The following is a 12,176-nucleotide window of genomic DNA, read 5'->3' as shown; positions in this document are numbered from 1 at the left end:
ACGTTATTCCTTTTTAAAACAGAAGACCCATCAGCAGTATCGAACTATAGGCCGCCTGTCTCACTGTGTCCTGTGTTAGCAAAAATAATGAAAAGAATAATTTTCAAAGATTTATATTATTACTTTCAAAGTAATGATTTATTTTATAGATATCAAGCCGAATTCTTACCGGGACATTCCACAGTTTATCAATTACTAGAAACATGAAGGAAAATAAAGTATGACATAATGTGACCTTTCAAAGGCATTTGATGAGAGTATGGCGTAATGGTCTCATTTTTAAACTTCTAAATTATGGTATATCTGGTAATCTTTTACAATGGTTTTAGAAGCTATTTATGTCACAGATTACAAAAAGTAATTTACAAGGACTGTTTATCGTCAAAACTTGATATATTTGCTGGTGTACCCCAAGGTTCTGTTTTAGGACCTTTACTATATTTGCTTTATGTAAAATGGTGTTGCAGTAAATATGCTATCATTGTGTAGACTATTGCTGATGACAACTCACTCGGGACAGCAATCTTACTGTCTTTGCATCACTCAAGATAATCCCTTGATGTGATGCAAAAATTACTCTAAAGCTAGAAATAATCTTTTTAATCGCCTTTTTGTGCTTGATTTGGTCAATATTGATTCAAATTTATTATTATGCGGTGATGTTAAATTGCCTTTGTCAACTAATGTAAATATTTTTTTTGATGTGAACAGCTGTTCACAAAGTTTATAGATGAAACTAGTATATTCATTTTTTACCTATTAATTATTATCTCGCATCACATGTTGTAATGCTTTTAGGAGAGGGACTAGTAAGTCGTTAGAAATTGTTTCCAATCCTTTTGATTTGATCAATAAAATAAGTTCAAAACATTACATAATGTACGCTGCAGTGAGAAAAGATTTTATAACGGGAAACAACTTGTAGAATAATTGCTGAAGGTAGGATAAAATAGAGTTATCCTCCATTGTCCATTGAAAAATTCATATAGAATTATTTGGCGGAGGAACTGTCATTAAAAGAATGACCGGTTGTTTAAGTTTTTAAATCCTTCCAAAACTAAAGCTGTACTTTTTTCATTGAATAAGAACATTGACCCTCCTAAATTATTTTTTTCAAGATTGTCAGTTGGAGTATGTGTCAGTACGGACATTTAGGATTGTTTGTTTCATGCGATTTTAAAAATGAACACTATTTTTATAAGACCAGCTTTAGAATATGTCTCTGTTGTTAGCTCATTTAACGGGGGTCTCCCAGAAAAAGTCCAGTTATGTGCAGCACGAATTATTACTGGCCTTCCTATACTAGCCTCGAGAGATTCTCTATAGTTAGAAAATATCTATAGTTAGAAACTGGTTTAGAACCTCTATCTTCTGCATGATCAAATGCTAAATTAGTGTACAAGATTCATAACAACGACGTTCCACAGTTTCTAAAAGGAACAATTCCTAGAGAGAAAAAAACAATATGTCCACATATATTTTTCGTTATGGAGATAATTATGCAATACCAAAATCAGACTTGAAGTTTACAAAAAACAAAACAAAACAAAAAAACCCATTTGTAACGCTGTATCAAAGTGGAATTCTCTTAGTATCGAATCAAGACAGGCTACTTTTCAAGAACAATTACACAATTTCGTAAAAGTGTTAGCTCTAATAATATCAACAATCCCAAACCTCATGTATACTCTTCATATACCAAACTGAGACACACCTGTGTTTTGAATTATGATCTTTGTAGACGCAATATTGTTGATTCTCCATTATGTTCTTGTGGCATACGTGAAGACGAATATCACTTTTTCTTTTTTTATTTGTAAGAAATATTCAATTGCTAGATACAAATTAATGGATAGATTGCTACGGTTAAATGATTTGGTTATTATTGATACACATTTTCTACTTTGGGTTGATAATGTCTTATCTACTGAATAAAATAATTGCATTTCCTCTTATGCTCAGACGTATATTCATGAAACTAAAATATTTGACTGATGATCATATTGAACTGTTTATCTATAGAACACTTACCATGATTGTAGTCTCTGTATATTAAGGTTTTTTTCAATGACAATTGTGTGTTATTAGGTTATAAGGAGAAGAACTCGTAAGCTGTACAAACTTGCTTCTGATCCTTTTGTGTATATTATATACAATAAAATACAAATCAACTAGAAGAATTCTTGGTATATGAGGAATCGCTAATCACCCAGTGGCACACTAATCGTCATTACGGATGGATCTAGATTGGAGGGGCGTTTGGACACACACACCCCGGGGGTATTTAACAAAATGTATATTTTGCATAATTTTAATTGTAAATCATAGGCTGGAACACTTTCTCCCTGGTCAGACTGCAACTCCGCCCCCCCCCCCCTCTGAAAAAAAATCTGGATCCGTGCATATAATTGGGTATGCAGGTAAATGACAATTCCGAATCATTGAAAATAAAGAGATAGAAAACTAGCAATTACAAATTATTTTGGAAGTTGCACAATTTCATTGATTTTCTGCACACCTGCTAGGTAAAGGAATGATCGCGTTATAGGTATCCTAGTATTCACAGCTTGATCATTTTTTTCCCTCTCAACTCGATGAATTCATTTTGTTATTGTCACCTTTCCAATAGAGAGAAAAATGTAGATTACAACATTCAACTCAACCTGTCAGAAACAAATCTCCAGTTCCCGACAGTATAGGAAAACCCTCAGCGAAAAGACGATTGAGCGAGATAAAAACAAGTTGGGGCTAATCTGCAAAGTTGACCAGGAACATGAAAACCCGGAGACCTGCACAGGTATTACGTGTCCGAGACCCTTCACTTCTGACGTCAGATGGATAGGGATTTCTTCTGCGCCCCGTTGTTGATGGTATCTATAATTTTGAGAAGAGAAACAAAAGGTTGATCTTGGAAGGATATTGGCAAGTAAACCAAATAATACTTTCAGTAAATTGTTGATAATTGACCTGCTGGGGACCCCAGGGGCAGAGATTCAGGTGTACATTTCATCTAAACTTGTGTTTATAACTCCTGAATCTGAGCCCAGGGTAGGGATATATATATATATATATATATATATATATATATATATATATATATATATATATACAATATCAGTTTACTTCTTTGAATGTTAACATTTCCAATTGCAATGTTCTTTACAAATTATGAGGATAGTCGTTCCCTCGTGAATGCAGTGCATTTGTGAACAATGTGCGTATGAATCTTGGTAAACATAGTACGTTTATTTTAAGGGATGGGAATTCCAACAGAGACGACAAGAAATTGTAAAAAAAACAAAAACAAAAAAAAAACAAAAAAAAAAAACAAACAAACAAAAAAAAAAAACCGCCTCAGGCCTCCTGAAAATTTAAGACAGAATATTTGTCAAATATCTTCTTTACTCCTGAACATCTAGACGTTATATAGTTATAGGCATTCCAAATTAAGTTTTGATGATATGTAAGTCATCATATCTGCCTGCCATCTATTATTCTTCCATCCCACTTTGTGCCTGAGCTATATAACTTGTAATGAAAATATAGCGCATGTTCATTTTGTCATAAAAATTGTTTATAAACAGACATTATGTTATAAATTTTAAAAGAAGTAATGCATTTTCACTATTTATATGAGCCATAGAGCCCCGCCCCATGAAAACAATTCCTTGAGGTTCATTCTTCCTATTCCCACTTTTGAAAAATATGATAGGAAAAGGTAAATTTTCATGTAGGAGTTGGGGGGAAATCGTACAAACAAAGGATTATACTGTATAAAAATTTAGTAATTAACTTTTAATTAAATGTTGAATGGGGGCAGGTAAATAAAGGTATTTTGTATGTTTCTTGAATTTATATAACGAAGAAAAAGAAACAAATAATACTATATGAAAATAATTATGTTTATTAATCTATTATATATAGCACTAATGTAACAATAGACTCAAGCAAACATTTATAAAATGATACATAATGAATTATTTACTATCATCAAAGTTTACATTTTAATTCGCCAAAAATAGGTAGTTTATGAATTCATTCTTTTAACAAATTAAGACGTCAATTTTTTTTATAACGTGATATGCTCGAATATATATTCGTCTATAAAGGTATCACATTATATTATATACTCTGATAAACTTACCTTATTCATGTTGTTAATAGAGAGCCTACCTTTCAATATACACTGTATATTGTCGCCTATATTTACACCTGCTGAGTGTTAACTGTAAACAATATGCTGTATTGTTTAAGGAATAAATAAAGAATAAAGGAAGACGCGCTCGTAGCGCAGGTGCGATGAATTTCACAATTTCATATAGATGCGACTTACCTTCTCATTATCATTAACCCGTATGGTTGTTTAATGTCTAAGAGCTATGGAGAAGGTGTTAAAAGAAATATCATTATTTCACTATATGAGCCATAGAGCCCACATTGGTACTTCACAATTTTGGTAGATGGTTTTATTTACATTATCACGACACTTACTATTGTTTGATATGTTCTCTATGTATTAACGGCGAATGAGAAAAATAAAACTTGAAACTACCACAGGAGTCTGAAGTTCTGTGAAACTACCAACTAAGTCCGCTCAATCTGAGGGTGAATTACGCCGTACTATATTTTTCTCTTATCTAGTGACTGGGACTGGGTCAGGGCTACTTCTTGCACCGTGTTTCTCCTCTAGATTCCTATTGATAGAGAACTGGGTGTCTCAATCTTCTTCAGATTTACTACACCCAGAACTTAATATCAATTCCCTGATTACTTGCCACTGATGCTTATAACTGTTTCTTCCTTTCTGATTCGTCCGCCAACTTCCTCATCAAGCATCTGAATGACTGAAATCTTCAATTTATATACCCTTTGGCTTGTCCATTACCTAGGGTTGTCAGGTCATTCCACTATATGAGGTCTTCATTGCATTTTACACTTATGCCTTTTAACTATTACACAACTTTTTTTTTCAAAACTGCTGAAAATTAAAACTGAATTTATGTATTTATATGGAAAATGAATACAATTTTCCGAATGAAATATAATTTATTCTCATGATTTCTCAATGTCCAGAACAGTGGGGGGAAATTTGCATATAATTATTTATGGAGGGAAAATATGTTTCAACTTTTGAACATCTTAAAAAAATTGAACAACATTCCCTTTTTAAAGGGATTTTATATTTGTACTTATTACAACCAAACTAGGCTTGGGTTCGAAGTTACTATATTTAGGACACTTGATACAAACAAAAAATGGATGCGTTGGATGCATGGGTATATCATATATACATATTGGCTGTAATAAGTACAAATATTAACAATGTCATCACTTATTGCTGTATCAAAGTCCCGGAATCAAGAGTATTCTGAAAAAAATAATGTGTTTTTCTTCTATGGGTCATAGAACTCTACCCCAGCACCAGAAATGATAATAATAATACCATATTTATATAGCACCCTTTTCATACACTATGTACGCTCAAAGGTGCTCAAAGGCATCAGAACCCTAACCCAGGGTCATGGAGTTTTCATTTTATGGAGAAGCTTCTTTTCTCATTATTACTATGTACAACTCAATTATATTGTTTGATATCCACGAGTCAAGAAAGATATTTTTAGATACTCATGAATGACACACTTTCACTACTTGTAAAATGAACCATAAAGTCACACTCCCAGCACCTAAACTCTTTTTTAAATCAAAAGTAAGCTCGTCGAAATTTTATGGCCCCGGAGTTCATGAATTCACGTAATCATTCAGCAAACTTCGGCAGATTACGGTACCCTACAGCTACATGTAGTTAGATAGAATCGACCGAGGTGATCCGAGTGTCACTTAGGGTGAACTCTTGTGACACTAGAGTTGAATTTACGCATGCTCAGTTGATGAACTCCATATATGAAAATAAACATATCGTGTTGTGTGGTGTTTGTTTACAACATGGAGAGATGCGAACTCTGATGGGCAACAAAATCTAAATCATTGTTGCATTAAAATACATGTGTTATATCTTCTAATTGTCATATACTCATTTAGAGTTGCATTTTGTAAAATTAGTAAACGTCAATTACGAAAAAAAAATAAAAATCATTATATAGTTTTATTATCTGGTAAATTCAGCATTTCGACAGTCTGTGCATTCGCAAATGTGAGTTAAAGTTTCCTTTTGGTATCCAGTTCAATTTTAAGTGTCAGAATTATGTTTCGTATCGTGTTTTTATTGATGCGTTACATTTCTGGTACGAAATATAGACAAAACTAATATTCACACTACGTTTCTTCCTAACACGCCGCCATATTGGAACACTTGTTACTCCTGGTAAAATGGGGAGTATCTAGATGTTTTGCACACTCGGTGCCGCCATATTTAATTACCTAATTATATATGCGTGTCAAAGGTCATAGGGGAAAAAACGACGTAATGGAAGCAGCCTTTTGACAAATCAACGATGTATGCTTTTCCCCCCAAAGTTTTTAATGATTTATCTCTTATATTATGATATAATTTGTTTACATAATAGATAAAGAGGACCAAAGGTTTACTTTAGCATATCTTTTATGGAAAAGTTCCTTTCTAGAATTTCTATGAGAAACTATTTATTGGCACTAAAGTTGCTTTTCATACCCATGTTTGAAGATTCCATTTCATAATAAACAATCATTTTTACACTAAAAATCTTAATTCTGAATTGTACAAAAATGTAAAATTTCGATAATAGAGTCTACCCCTCTACCGACTACTGGACCCATTGTATTGTTATGTTTTTAGGGACAGGGAGTATTCATTATTAATGGTGATTTTACAAAGAAAATAGATTATAATGCATTACAACAAATCACGGCAGTATTATCCAGGCACATCATAGCGTCCCTTATCAAGGGGAGGGAGGGGGGGGGGGTACAAGATATAAATATTGACAACTACTACGATCTATAGAGATAATATTTTTTAAAAGGAAATTTTACCAAAAAAAAAAGGGGGGGGGGGCGAGATTATACGCACGACGACAAATTTTGAAAATCACTTGTAGTCTATATAGTTAGTGAAAGTCAGGAATAATTCAGGGCTTTTCCAACCCCCTTCTCTCCTTACACTCGTCAAATATACCTCCATCTCTTTACATTCGTCTAATACAAACCCTCCTTTCTTAGAATCGTTAAATCCCCCCTCCTTTTCCTTACACTTGTCTTACACACCCCTTTCTCCTTACACTCGCAAAGAGAAGTCGGTTGTTTAAATCAGACTGCTGAAAATGGATTGACTAACAGTTGGGTATTGGGTGGTGAACCTAAATTGTCTGGTTTATAATTAGTATCCTTATTATTTGCAATAAAGTTTCTAGCTTTCATATATATAGGCCTACATATGTTATACCTAAAAGTGAACTTTGAACTGGTCATTTGTCAAAGTTAGAGATAAATTAAATAATTGTGTAGACATCTCGTTTTTTTTTTAAATTGTCAGAAGCTTATAAGATTTAAAATCATACAAATGAAATATATATCTCACTCTGTCTCATGGGCAAGTAGAAGAAATTTATAATTGGGAAAAGAATATCGTGCGGGTAGGAGCTCTAATATAATATAAGCGCGACCGTCGTGCGAATATTGAAAATGATTGGCACGACAATGATGCTGATAGACACTTTAAAAAAAAACAACCAAACAACTCGTAAAACTTACTTCAATCCAAACTTCAAAATCCTTAATTGTGTGAGGGGCGACTTTAATTCATAGGTTCAAACTTAATTACTACTCAATACTGCATACCACAGTCACAGAAGAGAGAGAGAAGAAGAAGGGGGGTATGCCGATAAATCAAATTAAAAGAAAAAAGACACATTGTCAATAAAATTATTGAACTGTTATCACTTCTCTATGCAATGTACTACTTCACTGGGTTAATTTTAGAGAGCTAATGACTGTAATTCGATAGAAAACATCGCAAGTGAAAGTAGCGAGCAGACATAAACAACCTATACTTCACCAGCTGAAATTAAACAAATGTGAATGAAACATTCTAATCTGCAACTCTTAGTGGTAACTTTAAAGTGTATTTTTTTTTACGAATGTTATATTTTTATCATCTTACATGCTTAAACAAACTATGTCTCACGAGTAAAATGTTGGTGAGCAGCCGTCGTCGTTCGCTGTTTCACATTGACAAAGGACCCGGGTGTAAGATTTTTTTCCCCTATGACCTTTTGACCTAGCATGACGTTAGAGTGTGCAAAACATCTAGTTAATGTCCAGGGGACAGTCGCACGAAGAATAGTTAAGTTTAACTGACAGTTAACTTCAAGTTAACGCTATATAAATGTTCAAGTTAATTACAAGTTAACAGTCAGTTAATGTTAACTAACCTTCTTGTAACTGGGTCCAGGAAGTTAGCTCCTCAGCTTTGGAGCACAACTACGCAGGATGCTACAACTAAGTATTTACTGCTTCAATACTGATCCCATTTGTGCAAACATATTACATATCTATCACTGAACCCTATCCAGTTAAAAAAAATCTCATTTCAAATTTTGAAAGGGTTTTGCAGGGACTATATTTTGTGGCCGAAGGATTGATTAATCAAAAAGTTCTAAATCTGCGTGATATTACAGTTTCTGGTTCATCTAATATACCTTCTATTTTTATACTTCTATACGTGTATTTCAGTTTTGTAATTTATGATACAAGTATTTGAGACTTGGAACTAGATCAAGTGCTGTAATTTATTAATTTGGTTGATATATTTTTCGAAATAGAACACCGATTCTTGAAATTAATTTACTCGAAATTTTGTATAAAAATTCAATATTTTCGTTAATGATTTAAAGATTTGGTCTCCAACCCCTACTTTTTTAGTTCCATTTTAAATTTTAAGACAAGGCCTTGAAAATTATGTGAAATTTTAAAAATTGACATTACTCCTAATATGTATTTTTAAACTCTCAAATTTGATATCATGACTCGTATATCAAGTGCAAAAAAGTCATTATTTCCATTACATGTATCAAACTTTTAAAAATAAAATCTATATAGTTGGAAGACATGATTATGTATCTATTTTATGTAATGATTGATTTCTGTTGCTTATATTGTGTTGACATTTTAAAAAAATTCAGCAGGGCCATGATTATGCTATCATCAATAATATGCAAGCTTCATTAGGTAATCTTCAAATCATAGTCGGGGGGGGGGGGGGGGGGGTAGCATGGATCATCAATAGGCGATCAAACTTTTACTTTGGAATATGTATATAATCTTTGGAAAATTTCTTATCAAGAACCCCTGATTAGATTATGCCAATATGCAAGCATTCCAATGTAGGGCAGATTCATATTGGACTAGTGTTGGCTTAGATATGAGATCAAGGTTTTACATGAGGATTTATAATAAATTTGAAAAATAGTATATTTAAGAGTAGCAGGGTCACACTAAATCATATCAATATGCAAACAACCTGAATTTAGATGTTTATTTTCACATGGACCCTGGGGGAGACGAAGGGGCTAAAATCAGAGATCGAATTTTACATAACATATGAATATAGGGGATATTTTTAAAAAAAAAAAAAAATCATTTCTCCAAAATCAGTATGGTCATGTTAGTCATATTGAAGCATCCCCATGTTGTGTAGATTTAAGTTCATTTCAGTCACAACCCTATGGGGCTAAGTTAGGGGGGGGGGGGTCATTATATAGGGTCAAAGTGTCTTAGATTTTTTTGCGAAGATCAGCAGGGCTAAGGGTGACCCATGTGAGCTGTGTGACCCATGGGCCTCTTATTTGTCCCAGACTGTATCTGTGTGATGGGAAATAGAACCTCCCATGTACCATTGCTATTGAGATAGAGTCAAGGTCATTCAGTTAAGATGAAGATCAAATGTCGAAAAACGTAACTTCCGCACAGCTGTATATTTCGTAAACAAATCGTCTGTTTGTCTTCTGTAGTGTATAACGTTAAAATGGAGCTTCCCAAAGCCCGTAAACCGAATTGGACGGAGAGAGAACGTCTGGCACTGGTGGAGGGGAAACTGAAGAAAATGTGTCGCTAATCCACCGGTCGCCAGAAACCTAAGCGTTACAAGAACCTACAACAAGGAGGGAAGCGCTGAACTACGGCGGGTCTCCCTCTCCAAATCTTGACTCAACAGTCCCGTCATCCACATTAGTGTCTGCGGTCTAAAACGAAATCGCTGGAAGACATCTGTCTCTGTCATAATTTCAAACGGATTTTCTCTGTCTCTCAAACGATTGTGACACTACGCGTTGCCTATGTCGTATGTTTTGAGATGCAAGATAAGATTTGAGACTACTATGTAGGTATCTCAAGATTTCATCTTAGCTGGGTTATAAATTGATGTTAGATTTTTTTTGAGAAATCCAAATATTTGAGTTTTCTCAGATTTGAGATTTTTCTCAGAAATTTGAGCAGAATCTCAGACTTAAGTCTGAGTTTGGGCTTAAGATTTTTTCGAGAAATCCAGACCAGATTTAACATTAGAAGTGATGATCTTTTATGAATACCAAGAAACTGACAACATTCCGGTCAACACGCTACCCTTCTAATCAAATGGTTTTTTAGGGATGGTGGGAAGGTATTGTTGCTTTTTCTAAATACATATGTTGATCGAATTCTAGTTTATGCTGTTTAACGTAATATTATGACATATATGATCTGAGTTTCCCCCTTTCTTCTCCCTTTACTTTTTAAAAGACTGCATCTAAAATTGCTGGATCTTCCACTGAAGTATTTGGGAAAATTCATAATTCTAAGAGCATATGGCGCGGAGGAGCGGATGACATATGGCGCGTGAGGGGGTGACATAAGGCGCGTGGGAGGGGATAATATAGGCATTATAAGTGATCGGGAATAGCATCCTCATTTTTCTGCATAGTCTGCACCATAGTGAAAAACTAACGAGTTGGATATGAATTATTTTCACGCAGGTAAATGTGAATACCTCAAGCTAATTTAAAACAGATATTTCAACTCAACTGCCGATACTTGGATCATTTCTACCTACACTTTACATTTGTTGCCTATCCACCTACATAATAATTCACCTGGATACTATTGGAATGGCTGAGTTACCATGTGGATTCTACCAAATAAATTCAAAATGCAGAGTACACGTATATGAAAAGATGGGGATATAGTACTAGTATTATACCACCAGTATAAGGAATTTTATTCATTTCTGTACTTTTGATCTTCTTTTTGCCGTTATAGGCACTTGCGCGGGTAATCCTTCTTGGTATAGACGGGACGATAGGAAGAGAATTGTTAGGTGACCTATTTCGTAGACTGTCGAGATAATTTCTTTTAATTCTTCGAATTTTTGTTTGATATCTTCTAATATAATTTGAATTTAGATTGAATATTTCCGCACATTTGTTAAATGCGCTTTGAAAAGCGACGCACGCAGAGATGACAGCTGTCGCAGACGACCTCCAGATTAAGATAAAGTTAAAAGTCATCATTTTATCTCATCACCAAAGGATTTCATCAAAACTTTTCTCTCTAAAGATGAAAATGCATTAACAGCCACATTAGAAGTAAGGAACAAGAGGGTGAAATGTGTGATCGTTTTAGATCGCCGAAGAGATAACATTTTTGCACATGAAAGATTAAAGATAGGAAACAGTTTGATGACTAAAAGGGTGTCCTTTTTAAATCTATGAAATGATTCATGATGATCCAATAAAATAGATTATAAAGGCATAGCAACCTGTATTAGCCTTCCAATAAATCATGCAAAGGGGACCTTTGCATCACATTCTTAATCAAGATGCAGCAGTTTGTCTTTGACCCCCCCCCCCCCCCCCCCCCATATGATTCAAGCGCTAAACAAACTTGATTTCATCCGGGAGCGGATAAAAGACCCGATCTTCAGCACATAAGGGCGTCATCTCACTGTGACACACCCCCCCCCCTTCCCCGATCTTTTAAAATCTTAAAATATTTTCATTCCAGTGATCTTGCCCTATAACATTGAACACATACAGAAACCATTATGTTTATCAAAGGTTTCATTTCTGCGAGTCTGACAAAATTGGATAACAATTAAGCATTGAATCATTATGTTTCGTCATCTATTGTGATCGTTCTACACGCCACGCTTGATCCGCCAATGCTACGGTAAAACGTGAGCAGGTCATCAAACTGAATAAAGTCAAACA

Source organism: Ostrea edulis, chromosome 9, assembly GCF_947568905.1.
Source record: "Ostrea edulis chromosome 9, xbOstEdul1.1, whole genome shotgun sequence".
Classification (NCBI taxonomy): domain Eukaryota; kingdom Metazoa; phylum Mollusca; class Bivalvia; order Ostreida; family Ostreidae; genus Ostrea; species Ostrea edulis.
Note: the sequence above shows the minus strand (reverse complement) of the source record.